We start from the raw sequence: 15,106 nt of genomic DNA on the forward strand, positions 1-15,106 counted from the left end.
GCACACCATACATTTAAAACACATGGCTTTCCCATTGAATCCTGGAAACTGTAGTGTGTTAGGGGTGCTGGGAATTGTAGCACTTTGAGGAGCAAGCTACAGTTCCCACAATCCTTTGAGTGTATCAATGTGTGGGTGTGTATAGCCAGAGAAATGAGATATGGATATTTTATGGAAGCGTTTAGAATACTTTAAAATATAAAGCTGAGCATTCAGGGGAGGCTGGGGGAAATGTAGGGTAGGATGGGGGCGGGCAAAGTCCTTGCCACTTGCCCACCCCATCTACATCCCTATCGGGAAAGCACAGAGGCCTTTTCTGTAGCATATTATCCATTTCCATGCTCTCGGCCAAACCGCTTTGGTTCCCCCCCCTCCCACCCCCTGGATCATTCCATCTGTGTGGGCTTGTTCTGTTTCGCCTGAACTGAGTGCCTTTCAGCTCCGCAAGGGGGGGGGGGGAGGCGAGCTCGACGACCTTTATGCAACTTGAGTGGAAGTACTACTGCTCCCCGAAGCATCGTAAAGGCTCCAGGCCTTCAAGCCAGGATTTTGAACACTGATGTCATTATATATATTTCCCACAGAGGCGGGATATGACCCCAAAGCTCTCAGAATGGGGGGGGGGCAGGGGAGAGAGGCGACGTTGGAAGTTTGAAGTAGGGGAGGAGCAGGTCCAGGATTCGAATTCGCAACAGCACATAATTTGGCACTGTGGGAGCCTTAGCCATTGGTTCCCGCCACCACCCCTCCAACGTTTCTCCGATGAAAGTAGGGAAGTCTATGATGATGATGATGATGATGATGATGATTTTATTTATACCCCACTCATCTGACTGGATTGCCCCAGCCACTCTAGGCAGCTTCCTACATATATAAATACATAACAAAACATTAAACTTCCCTATACAGGGATGCTTTCAGATGTTGTCTTCTAAAGGTTATAGAATTACTTATTTCAGGGGTCATATAACTCCATACTCTCCCATGGAAATAGGGACATCCTAAGGAAAAGAGGGACATTCTGGGATCAAAGGAGAAACTGGGATGACTTTTGTAAATCCAGGACTGTCCCTGGAAAATAGGGGTCTCCTAGCAGTCCTCAGCACATAGCTGTCAACCTTCCCTTTTTTTGTGGTAAATTACCTTATTCCAGCGCCATTTCCCACTGCTATCCCAGATTGTTAGATATCCCGTAGACTGTCCCTGGGACAGGTGAGACTGCTGATCCCTTATTTTCAAGGCTGCTGATCCCTTATTTTCAAATCTGAAAGGTGACAGCTGTGCCTCAGCACCCTTAATGAACTACATCTCCCAGAATTCTTTGGGAGGGGAAGCCCTGACTGCTTAATCCAGGCATGTCCGTTTTGGGGGCCTAATCCGGCCCACCAGTGAATTTAATCCAGCCCCCATGGCAGTATATGTCCTGGGGTAAAATTCTCAAAAAAGCTCAGCGACTTCAACCTCATGCATGTTCATCAAATCTGGCCCTCTTTGAAAAAGTTTGGGCACCCCTGGCGCCTTAATCGTAGTGCTTTAAACATATTGTGTGAATGTGGCCTATATTTTGGAGCACATCTGGAGAGGGCCCCAGTCTGCTTTCAGCCACACGGTCTGAAGTTGTTCAGAGCAGAAGGAATTGTTGCAGAAGGCAGCTCAGGAGTCTGGTGTGTCAAACTGTAATTTCGCCTCCTCACCCAACAGAGCACAGCTGTAAGCGGCGCGAAACATCTCCTCTGCTGGCCAGCTGCTGAGATTTATTTTTACACACACCTCCTTTGAAAGATGTTCTCAGTACGGATGTAGAGCTTAAATGTTACTCCCTCATCTGTCCGTCCGCCCTCCCCGCCCCGGGGGAAATAGGTCAAGAAGCTTTGAAAGTCAGGGAGCTCCTATGCCGCTGCTACTCTGTGTCTAGGGAGTCGATTGCACAACGGCACAAATTTAGGTTTGCACAACTAAAGTGCCTTTTGGCGCCCTGGCGCAACCAACACGCCTCTGTAGACACAAATCAGACACTCTCTGCAGTGAGAAAAGTGCCAGGAAAACGTCCCGGGAAGTGGGGGAACGTCACCATGGCTTGACGCAACCTCGCATAATGACCCACAGACAAATCAAAAGACATGCTCATTAAACAGCTAACGTCATATCTTCCTGGAAACTCTGTGCAAATGAATCAGGACACATGTTCTTAAAAACACGAGAGCTGGATGAGGCTAGAGGGGGACCCATCTAGGGCAGTATCCTGCTCTCACAGTGGCCAAATTGACTAATTCTCTCTTAAAGTTGTCCAAATTGGTGGCCATCCCTTTTCTCGTGGGAGGGAGTTCCAAAGTTTTAGCGATGTGCTGTATGTGTGGAGAAGTACTGTATTTTCTGGCGTATAAGACTACTTTTTAACCCAGGAAAATCTTCTCAAAAGTCGGGGGTCGACTTATACGCCGGCTACAGCGGCAGCTCCTGCAGCAACTCCCCACCAAAGGACAAAACGACAGCAAATTGAATCAGAGGACGCCGAGCTCTCTAGATGAAGCAGAAATATGCTTGAAAATTGGCCCCAGAAGCCCCCACAACCACCTGCTCTCTTGGAGTGCTAGCCACCGTGGAGTAGGCTCAGGTCGCCTTGACTGGTTTTTTTAATTTTTATTTGGTGTGCGTTGGAAGAGGGGTGGTCTTATACGGTGAGTATATCCCAAACTCTATATTTTAACTGGAAAAGTTGGGGGTCGTCTTAGACACCCAGTCGTCTTCTATGCCAGAAAATACGGTACTTACCGTACTTCCTTTTGACTGCCCTGAACTGTCCAGCATTCAGCTTCATGGCCACAGGTTCTAGCATTTATGCACAATAAACATGTCATTGTAGTTCCTCCTAGGGTAGGGGCTCTGAGTAGCTGCCTGGATGGCAGAAATTTAACAGGTCAGACTTCTCTCATGACTGCATTGAATCAGATTTGCATTGCATTTTACTCTCTCTCTCTCTTAGTGTATCTCATTCTGCTAAGGTTCCTGCCAGCATTCCGTCTGAGACTCCGATCCAGCAAAAATCTGGCTCTATCAGCGCTTAACTCATCAGTCTATGAATCTCTGTCTGTGCTGGCTACTGCCCCAGCCAAAGACAGACTTTTTTTTTAAAAAAAAGGAACACCGTCCTCTTCAAACCTCCCTTTGCAGGCTCATAAATCCAAGACACTTTCTTCCCCAGCTGTAAGCATTTGCTGTTTTACTTACAAAGGCTGAATAAAAATAGCTCCATGATGGGGAAAGAAACCCCCCCCCGACTCCCGTCACCCAGTGGAAAAGAAAACATCAGTCTAACTTTCCAAAGGAAGCATGGAATGCTGTTCAAACATACATAGCCGCACACACTCCTATATTGTATTATTTTTGAAAAGGGTTCAAGACTCCGCATGGAACAGTCTGGCGAGAGGATGTGCTGCGTACATTTTCCGTTGGGGCAGCAAAGCGGTTGCAAAAAACGCCAAGCTTTGTCTCAGCTGAAACAAATGACCCGTCTTCACTATATATTTAAAGCACTATCATGCCACTTTTAACAGCCATGGCTTCCCTCCCCCCCCCCCGCCCCAAGAACCATGGGAAATGTAGCTCCGTATAGTAAAAGCTATGGTTTTCCCAGTAGTGATGTATGGAAGTGAGAGCTGGACCATCAAGAAGGCTGATCGCCAAAGAATTGATGCTTTTGAATTCTGGTGCTGGAGGAGACTCTTGAGAGTCCCATGGACTGCAAGAAGATCAAACCTCTCCATTCTGAAGGAAATCAGCCCTGAGTGCTCACTGGAAGGACAGATCCTGAAGCTGAGGCTCCAAGACTTTGGCCACCTCATGAGAAGAGAAGACTCCCTGGAAAAGACCCTGATGTTGGGGAAGATGGAGGGCACAAGGAGAAGGGGACGACAGAGGACGAGATGGTTGGACAGTATTCTTGAAGCTACCAGCATGAGTTTGACCAAACTGCAGGAGTCAGTGGAAGACAGGAGTGCCTGGCGTGCTTTGGTCCAGGGGATCACCAAGAGTCGGACACGACTAAACGACTCAACAACAACAACAAAAGGGTGCTGATTGTTGTTAGAGGAGACCTGGCTCTCTTCCCAAAGCTGCAATTCCCAGAGTAGTTTAACAGTCCGTCCCTCTTCTCAGGGAACTCTGGGAAATGTAGCTGTGCTGGAGTAGTTAAGAAGCGCTTGTTCTTCTCAGAGAACTGCAATTCCCAGGTTGGTTTATTAGTTAATCCCTCTTCCTAAGGAACTCTGGGAATTAGGATCAGGCCCATAGCTCCTCTAGTCCAACATCCCAGTCTCACACTGGCTGCCCAGATGACTGTGGGAAACCTGGAAGTAGGATTCGATCCCAGAGAGCACTCTCCCCTCCCACAATAACCAACAACTGGTATTCAGAAACATTACTGCCTCTAACTGTGGAGGCAGAGAACAGCCTTCATGGCTAGTAGCCATTGTAGCCTAAATTAAGTATCATGAGGACTGGAGCTTCGGTATATTTGTAGGAAAGCAGCCTTGCCTTGGATTGTAGAAGCTCCCAGATCCAGTCTCTGGCATTTTATATTTAATAATAATAATAATAATAATAATAATAATAATAATAATAATAATAAATTGATATTTATACCCCGCCCTTCCCGGTTCAGAAAACCGGGCTCAGGGCGGCTAACAACAAATTTAAAACATTTAATTGATGCAACAAAAAAAGCATAAAATACAGTATAAAACATGAATAACCATAAATTCAGAATTCAAAAATCAATTTAGGGGGGAAATCCATCCGATAAACATAGGATGATCACCAGGGCTAGCTGGCTAAATTAGTCCTATTTGGGCCAGCGTGGAGACCAGGGGAGAATTAACTGTGGGATCCCAGAGTGCGTAATCTTCATAAAAAGGGGAGAAGGAGGGAAGGAAAGGTAATAAAAGATCAGGCTAAGTTCAGATTGAAAGCCAGTAAGAATAGCTCTGTCTTACAGGCCCTGCGTAAGGAAGTTAAATCATGCAGGGCCCTGGTCTCATGTGAACAGAGCATTCCACCAGGTTGGAGCCATCACTGAGAAGGCCCTGGCCCTGGTGGAGGGTAATCTGATTTCCTTAGGGCCCAGGACCTCTAAACCAGTGTTTCCCAACCACTGTTCCGTGGCACACTAGTGTGCCGCGAGATGTTGCCTGGTGTGCCGCGAGATGTTGCCTGGAGGGAGGCGGGCGAGTTGGGCGGCGAGAGGCAGGGCGGCGGTGGTGAGGAGAGGCCGCCCAGCACAGGGCTCTCGCCGTCTGCCTGGCTGGCTGCCTGCGAGCTCGGCGGGCAGCGCCTCCGTCCGCAGAGCCCGCCTCGCGGCTCTCATTCCCTGCCCCTGCCAAAGCTCACCCAGCCAAGCCGCGCTCTCCTTCCTGCCTCGCTTTGCTGCCTCCTCCCCCCCCCACCCCCAAAGCTTGGAGGTTCCCCGGCAAGGGGGAGGGGAAAAAATTGAAACTTACACTTTCATGCGTCCCTCCCGGCGTGACGCTGCACGCTGACGTCACGGGGCTGTAATGGTGGTGTGCCTCGAGATTTTTTTCATCAAACAAGTGTGCCTTTGCCCAAAAAAGGTTGGGAAACACTGCTCTAAACTATGATTATTCATGGAGCTTAAGGTCCTCTGTGGGGTGTACCAGGAAAGGCAGTCCCATAAATATTGTGATTTTATGTTGTGAACTGCCCTAAGATCTACAAGTATAGGGCGGTACACAAATTTAATAAATAACATAAAAATAAATATCCAAGTAGGGCTGCGAAAGACACTCTGTCTGAAACCCTGGAGGAAAACACACATATGCACAAATACACAATTCAGTCTTCTCTCCAGAGCTCACTTTATGCACCAGTAGCTCAGCTAAGCACTAGCCAGTCCTGGCCCGCTTTCTAGACAGAAAAGAAATGACATCTGCTCAGACCAGAGAACAGGCACCAAGAAACGGACTCCATCTGTTCACCTCTGTGCTCTGCTCCCAAAAGAACCACCCTGTGCATCCCTCGGGGCTGCCCACCTGCCGTTCTTCTCCCAGGTGATGTTTGTGTCTGCTGCGTTTGGCTGTTTCACAGATCCAGCCTCGATCTGTTGACCAAGAGGCAACAAGAATCATGCAGAGAATAGTTCCCTTTCCTCTCCCAAAGCAGTAGAACTCCATGGGCATCCCATGTTGCAGGATTCAGAACAGACAAAAGGAAGTGCTTAACACTGTATGTCAGCCACACTGGAAGCCTTTCATTCATTCAGAGCAGGGTACACATGCTCTGAATGAATGAATTAATGAATGAATGAAATTTCTGGCCCTGTAGATACTCTTGGACTCTATCTCCCATCAGCCCCCACCAGAAAAACCAAGAACCAGAGATGATGGAAGCTGTAGTCCAGCAACCTGGGGAAGGCCACACATTATCCCCTATCCCTGCTTTATGTATTAACATTTAAGTGTGGCAGCACCTACACTTTGGAACTCCATGCCACTTGACACCAGGGAGGTGTCTTCACTGAACTCTTTTCTGTGCCTGCTAAAAAACATTTTTATTTAGGCAAACCTATCCAGGTAAGTGGGACGCGGGTGGCACTGTGGGTTAAACCACAGAGCCTAGGACTTGCCGATCAGAAGGTCGGCGGTTCAAATCCCCACGACGGGGTGAGCTCCCGTTGCTTGGTCCCTGCTCCTGCCAACCTAGCAGTTCGAAAGCACATCAAAGTGCAAGTAGATAAATAGGTACCACTCTGGCGGGAAGGTAAACGGTGTTTCCGTGCGCTGCTCTGGATCGCCAGAAGTGGCTTAGTCATGCTGGCCACATGACCCAGAAGCTGTATGCCGGCTCCCTCAGCCAATAAAGCGAGATGAGTACCGCAACCCCAGAGTTGTCCGCGACTGGACCTAACGGTCAGGGGTCCCTTTACCTTTACCTTTATCCAGGTAAGTAAAATGTTGGCATGCATTTTAACCTGGCTTTTTGCTTATTGGTTATTTAATACTAGTGTACTGGAAGAAGCAAAGATCACCAGTGTCAAAGCAATGATTAGTCAACATCAACTTCATTGGACTGGTCATGTCGTGCGGATGCCTGATAATCGTCTTCCAAAGCAACTACTCTATTCCAAACTTAAAAATGGAAAGTGTAATGCTGGTGGTCAAGAAAAGAGGCTTAAAGACTGTCTCAAGACAAATTAAAAAACATGTAGTATAAACGCCAACAATTGGGAAACACTTGCCTGCGAGCGCTCCAACTGGAGAACAGCCTTTACCAAAAGGTGTGTTGGGCTTTGAAGACACTCGAACTCAGGACGCAAGGGAGAAACGTGCTAAGAGGAAGGCACGCTTGGCAAAATCCACACCGTGATCAACTCCCGCCCAGAAACCCATGTCCCCACAGTGGAAGGACGTGTGGATCCAGAATTGGCCTCCACAGTCACTTACGGACTCATTGTTAAAACCGTGTTTATGGAAGACAATCTTACTTGGCTACAAGTGATCACTAAATAATAATAATAATACAGTGGTACCTCGGGTTACATGCACTTCATGTTACAGGTGCTTCAGGTTACAAACTCTGCTAACCCAGAAATAATACCTCGGGTTAAGAACTTTGCTTCAGGATGAGAACAGAAATCATGCTCCGGCGGCGCGGCGGCCTCATTAGCTAAAATGGTGCTTCAGGTTAAGAACAGTTTCAGGTTAAGAACAGACCTCTGGAACAAAGGTAATAAATAATAATAATAATAAATGTTTTAAGTAGCTGTTTTTAACTGCTTTTTAACCTCTAACGTTATCGTTTTGGAAACAGCTTTGGAAACTTCCCCTGCATGCAAAGACAGGCTCTGGTGGATTGAACAGATGAGACTAATTGTGTATCCAAACGGTCAAGAAAGAGAGTTTTTGCGCATGCTGTGAGGGGCAGGTGGGGCTAATCCACCTGAGAACGTAGCTCATCTCGAAGAAAAACTCTGGTCCTAAACCTCCTCTGCCCTGCAGGATATCTTCAGAAGAAAACGCTAAAGAGTAAACCCTACACAAACCTGGAATGGAGTCCCTAAGGTATTTGGATGGCACCTGGTACACCTCCTTCCAGCAACTCCTGCAGCCCAGCTGGTGACAAATGTCTTGCTCTGCTTTCCTTTGGACCACACCAGGGAGGCCAAGGTGTGTGTGTGTGTGTGTGTGTGTGTGTGTGTGTGTGTGTGTGTGTGTCTTGTTATCTCAGCAGCGCAGGACCTCCCGCCACACTGCCCAGGCTTGTGCCCCAGGGAGCTCACTTTGATGCATTTGACTTCACCCCTGGAGGCACACTCCATTGCCTCTCAAGACAGACGGATGCCGAAAACAAATAGCTTTGATTCTGTGTGGTTTGAAAAACAAAGAAAGAAAGAAACAAGCAGTAGAGATATATATATAATGAAATGAAATCCAGTCATGGGGAAAAGAAATTTGAATTCTGTGGTTTTGCATATGAAGACATAATATCAATCATTTGTTCCTTAGCAGGTCTTCAAATTAGGTAAATACAACCTCAGATGAACAACAACCATGACACTAAAGCCAAAATGGAAAAGCCGTGTGTGAAAAACTAAGTACAGCACACCTTAGGATACAGTAGCTGGTAGAACCACCTTTGCAGCAATAACATGAACCAACTGTTTTCTGTAGGACTTTATCACTCTCTCACATCATTGTGGAAGAATTTTAGCCCATTCTTCTTTACAATGTTGCTTCAGTTCTTGGAGGTTTGCTGGTATTTGTTGATGCACAACTCTCTTAAGGTCCCGCATGGCATTTCAGCTGGATTGAGGTCTGGATTTCGACTGGGCCATTGCAACCCCTTGATTCTGTTTTTTCCCCCTCAGGCATTCTGTTGCAGATTTGCTGGTGTGCTTGGGATCCTTCTCCTGTTGCATGATGATGACGATGACGATGATGATGATGGTGATAATAATAATAATAATTTTATTATTTATACCCCACCCATCAGGCTGGGTTTCCCCAGTCACTCTGGGCGGCTTCCAACAAAATATTAAAATACAATAGTCTGTTAAACATTAAAAGCTTCCCTAAACATGACCCAATTTCAGCCAAACTTTAGCTGCTGGGCATATGGCCACACATTTGACTGTAGAATATTTTGGTATACAGAGTTGTTCATGGTCCACTCAGTGACTGCAAGGTCCCCAGGCCCTGTGTCTGCAAAACAAGCCCTAATCATCACCCCTCCACCACTGTGCTTGACCTTTGGTATGAGGTGCTTGTGCTGATATGCTGTGTTGGGTTTTTGCTAAACTATGGCAAACATCTCCACTTTGGTCTCATCTGTCCAAAGGACATTGTTCCAGAAATCTCATGGTTTGGTCAGATGCAACTCTTCAAACCAAAACCGTGCTACCGTGTTCTTTTTCGAGAGGCAAGGCTTTCTCCTGGAAACCCTTCCAAACAAACCATACTAGTTCAGTCTTTTTCTAATCATACTGTCATGAATTTTAACATTTAACCTGCTAACTGAGGCCTCTAGAGCCTGAGATGTAACCCTTGGGTTTCCTGCAATTTCTCATGAGCATTGCACGGTCTGACTTGGGGTGAATTTACTGGGACGTCCACTCCTGAGAAGACTGGCAACTGTCTTGAATGTTTTCCACTTTTGAATAATCTTTCTCACTGTAGAATGATGGACTTAGAATTGGTTGGAGACGGCCTTAGAACTTTTCCCAGTTTCATTGGCAACAGCACTTGCTTCTCTGAGAGCATTGTGTCGTCTTTCCTCCTTGAGGGACACGGGTGGCACTGTGATCTAAACCACTGAGCCTCTTGGCCTTGCCGATCAGAAGGTCAGCGGTTCAAATCCCTGCGATAGGGTGAGCTCCCATTGCTCTGTCCCAGCTTCTGCCAACCTAGCAGTTCGAAAGCACACCAGTGCAAGTAGATAAATAGGTACCACTGCAGCAGGAAGGTAAATGGCATTTCTGTGTGCTTTGGTTCCCATCAGTGTCCCATTGCGCCAGAAGCAGTTTAGTCATGTTGGTCACATGACCCGGAAAGCTGTCTGTGGACAAATGCTGGCTCCCTTGGCCTGGAAGCAAGATGAGCGCCGCAACCCCATAGTCACCTTTGACTGGACTTAACCGTCCAGGGGTCCTTTACCTTTACCTTCCTCCTTGGCATTGTGTTAAAGCACACCCGAATGCTCCAGACCAGCAAACTGCTAAATCTTTGGCTTTCCTAGAGATAGGCACACTTGCTGATGATTTGATTTGCACTCCTTGTCTGTTACTTAGCCTCTTAATTCCTGTGGAAGCGGTATGGGTGTTATCATGGGATTGCTACAAGCTATTGAATCCTAAGGTGTACTTAGTTTTTCACACATGATTACTCCATCCTGTCTTTATTTCTGTTAAATAAATCATGACACAGAGTCATATGTCATGTGTTGTTCATCTGAGGTTGCATTTACCTAATTTTAAGATCTGCTAAGGAACAAATGATTGCTATTATGTCCTGATATGTAAAACCACATGATTCAAAGGCATTTTCTTTCCCCCATGACTGTAAAATAACCTAGGAGCAAGTCTTGTTGAACTGAATGGGACTGACTTCTGAATAGAGGCATATAAGATTGCACTGACTGCCAGACCCCAAAATATGAACTTCCTGCCAGCAGGGGCCTGTAACAGGATCCGAGGACTTAGGCTCTTGGAAATATGTACTAATCTACGCAGGGTTCAAAATGCGCCAACAGCCTGTGCAAAGCCTTTGGGGAAGTGGGGCCACTGAATGGGAAACAATCTCCCTTTTGGATCTGAAATAGCACCTTGTGACTGGAACAGGTGCAAGAAACTGACCGGCTAAGCTGCTCGTGGGTCGTACACAGCTCTTTGGGAAGGAGAGGGTCGGGTGTCAAGGAAGATTTGCTTGACAGGAAGAGAAGTATATGTCTTAATTTTTTAAAAGCCTCTTGCGGCATTTTAAAGACTAACAGATTTAGTGCGGGCACAAGCTTTCGTGGACTCAACTTCACTTTGTCAGGCATGAAGAGCAAACTACTGTGGCCCATGTTTCGTTAGCCGAAAAATGGAAAACGAGCGAGGTCCCAACTAAAGAAGAATGGTCACTTAAGCTGATGGAATATGCGCAGCTTGCAGACCTAACATATAGAATAAGAAAACAAGAAGAACATATGTTTAAAGAAGGTTGGAAAATGTTTATTGAATATATGGGGGGAAATTGTGTACACTTGAAAACATTGGCAGCATTCAACTGTGTAAATAAGTTTTGATGGATGTAATAAAGGAATACTGAATACTGAATGGTTGAGTTTATGTAAAATATGCAGGGATTTATGGTATGCAAAATGAACCATGGAAAGAGAAGAAAGGAAGTCACTGATATTTTAAGGCTGTTTAAATGAGTATTCAAAATTGTAAAGCAGAACATTTAATAAAAATTATAATAAAAAAGGTCGTCAAAGACAAGACGCAAAGCTGAAATGCATGAAAGTTTAAGCGTAGCGACCGTTTTCAACAGCTAAGTGGCAACAATAGTATTCTAATTTTTCACCCATGGGGGGAGGCAGTGTGGTGTAGTGGTTAGAGTATTGGGCTAGGACCTGAGAGACGGCCGGGTTCAATTCCCCTCTGGGCTATGAAGCTGACTTGGTGAGCTCCAGCTGCTTTTGAACAATATTATTTGTTTGTTTGTTTGTTTGTTTATACATACCCCACCCATCTGGCTGGGCTTCCCCAGCCACTCTGGGCAGCTTCCAACAAAATATTAATACACAGTAATGCATCAGACATTAAAAGCTTCCCTAAACAGGGCTGCCTTCAGATGTCTTCTAGAAGTCTGGTAGTTGTTTATCTCTTTGACATCTGGTGGGAGGGCGTTCCACAGGGCAGGCGCCACCACCGAGAAGGCCGCTGCCTGGTTCCCTGTAACTTGGCTTCTCACAGTGAAGGAACCACCAGAAGGCTCTCGGCGCTGGAACTCAGTGTCTGGGCAGAACGATGGGGGTGGAGGCGCTCCTTCAGAGCATCATCCCTGACCACTGGTCTTGCTAGCTAGGGATGGTGGGAGTTGTGGTCAGAAAACAGCTGGAGACCCAAGTTTGGGAAACTTTGTTTCGGACAGATGTCTTCTCCAGGCCTACCTGAGGATGCAAGGACCTCAGTCTGTCACCTTCTGCATGCAAAGCAGCTGCTCTAAGCTGGTGGTGGCTGGGAGGCAAGAGAGAAGGCAGGGAGCCCAACAGTAGGGGAGGCCAGAGTCAATGAGAGGCAGATTCTGCTAAATCCTGCTGAGACTATGAAGAGGAGAAGGGATGCGGGTGGCGTTGTGGGTTAAACCACAGAGCCTAGGACTTGCCGATCAGAAGGTCAGCGGTTCGAATCCCCATGACGGAGTGAGCTCCCATTGCTCGGTCCCTGCTCCTGCCAAACTAGCTGTTCGAAAGCACGTCAAAGTGCAAGTAGATAAATAGGTACCACTCCAGCGGGAAGGAAAACGTTGTTTCCGTGTGCTGCTCTGGTTCGCCAGAAGCGGCTTAGTCATGCTGGCCACATGACCTGGAAGCTGTACGCCGGCTCCCTCAGCCAATAAAGTGGGATGAGCGCCGCAACCCCAGAGTCGGCCACGACTGGACCTAATGGTCAGGGGTCCCTTTACCTTTATGAAGAGGAGAAGGAAGCTGGCCGGCAGGGACAAGCCCTGAACTGGTTGTAAGTAAGGAGGACAGTCGAGTGGGGGGCTGGCTGAGAGGGCAGACAGAGGATGATGAGGCAGTGCCCCATTTACCCTAATAAACCCACCTCCACTTGCAGACTCTCCAACATTTATCCAATGAAAACAGGGACATCTTCATCAATAAACAACAACAGTTTTACTATTATTATGCAGCTTCCAACAGATTTTTTAAAAATAAGAAAACACTAAGCATTTTTTTAAAAACTTCCTTATCCAGGGCTATTTTCAGGTGGCTTGGGGGTCGGATAACTCCAACATTTATCCGATGAAAATAGGGACATCGTAAGGAACAGCGGGACATTCTGGGATCAAATCAGAAACTGGAACGACTTCTGTAAATAGGGGCACTTAGAGGGTCTGCACTGGTTCCCCGAACCCCAAGTTACCGCTCTGACCCTTAACAACAATTAGAAACTGACCTGCAATCAGTTTAAAATGTAGGGCAAGAAGCCAAGTTACAGGGAACGAGGCAGAGGGCCTTCTCGGTGATGGCACCCGCCCTGTGGAACGCCCTCCCACCAGATGTCAAAGAGAACAACAACTACCAGACTTTTAGGAGACATCTGAAGGCAGCCCTGTTTAGGGAAGCTTTTAATGTTTAACAGACCACTGTATTTTAATACTTTGTTGAAAGCTGCCTAGGGTGGCCCAGCCAGATGGGTGAGGTATAAATAATAAAATTATTATTATTATTATTAGGTGTAGGCATCTTTGCAAATGCATAGCTCCAGGCACCTTGGTGCAGAATTTGGAGTGATGTGGGAGGAGGCAGGGGAAGCAGATAGGTGCTTCAAAACAGTAGCCAAACCTCCTCCATTTCCTTAGAGATCTTTTGGCACCAATCCTGTGAACAGCGGGAGATGATGACCTCTAGGTGACCTCTCTCCCCTGCCTTGCAGCTGCTCTCTGCAAGGCATTTAATCTAGCTATGCCCTGTCCCAGGAAAAGAATAACCCACTGTGCTATTTATACCCCAAAGCGTACATCTTGAACAGAAATAGCCCCCCGGGCGTCAGAACGCGCTGTCCAGCTTCAGGGCCCATTAGAAAATCTGCTGTCACCAGAAGCAGAAAACCTACGCCATCCAGAATGCTACCTAAATATGTCACAGGCAGGGATGCAGCGAAGAAAACAAGCACCACTCCACTCAGCAGTCATCGAGGTTCCCAGAACCACAAGGCCCCACAAGCTCAGGGTCAGGACACCTGCGTGGAATGCAGAAGGCCCCCAGTTCGTATTCAATATAGTTAGTTTGGCTTGCCAGGTCACTTTGCAAATTTGCACAAAAATTCATCAAATCTTTAATGCTGCAATAGACACATTTCTCTAAGCAATTTTGCCTAATAGGAACTCTTGCAAAGCAATTTCCCTTACTATAATGGTGTAGTGGTTAGAGTCATGTACTAGGACTAGGGAGACAGCAGGGTTCAAATCCCCTCTTGGCCAGTCCACTGGGTTGCCTCGGGCCAGTCACAGCCTCTCCGCCTACCTCACAGGGTTGTGAGGAAGGTAAAATAGGACAAGAACCCATGCATGCCACCTGGAGCTCCCTGGAGAAAAGGTGTGATATAAATGTAACAATATATTATAATGCACTTTTGCAGGTCTTTTTCATGATTATACACACTTTTATGAACACTTTACCCCAGTGTATGCATTTGTTTTGTACCCATTACTTGGCTGGGTAAGTGCCCTACAAAACCACAAAAAGACGGGCGTGTTTTGGCTAGGATTAGGCGGGCTTGTACCTTTTCATGTGAACTGAACCTGATTTTTCTCCCATTGCTACATCCGGTTAAAAGGATGTTAGGCAGAGCAAGGGATGGGGAAAAGAGCCTCTTCTCTCTGCCGTATAATAGTCTGGAGAGAAGGCCAGACAGAGTAAGCCAGAACTGGGTCGGATTCGGCATCAAGCAGTTTCATACACAGAAGAAAACAATTAACACCCCCATCCTTAATGACCCGGCTAGCAGCTTGGCTGTGACAAGACGAACAGATGCCAAGCCTTGCTCTCGGTTCCATGCGGCCATTACGGACTATTAGCCGAGCTTCTGTTCCAAGATGCAAACGAAATGGTGATTCATAGACAGGGTGGGTGTTTTATCTGCAAATCTGCTCCCTGATCACAACAATCCCACGGAAGGAGGACCGTTGCAAATCGCCCAGGGGGATGACAGCAACACAAGGCTATGCTTTGCCTTATATGGTGTCTTGCCATATGTCCACCCAGTTCAGTATTTTCTACGTTGGCAGCAGCTTTTCAGGGTCTCAGCCAAGCAGTGCCTCTTCCAGCCCTGCCTGGAGAGGCTGGGGACTGAGCCTAGGGCCTCCCCCTAAAAATGAAGCAA

Source organism: Podarcis bocagei, assembly GCF_964188305.1.
Source record: "Podarcis bocagei genome assembly, chromosome: 15".
NCBI lineage: Eukaryota > Metazoa > Chordata > Lepidosauria > Squamata > Lacertidae > Podarcis > Podarcis bocagei.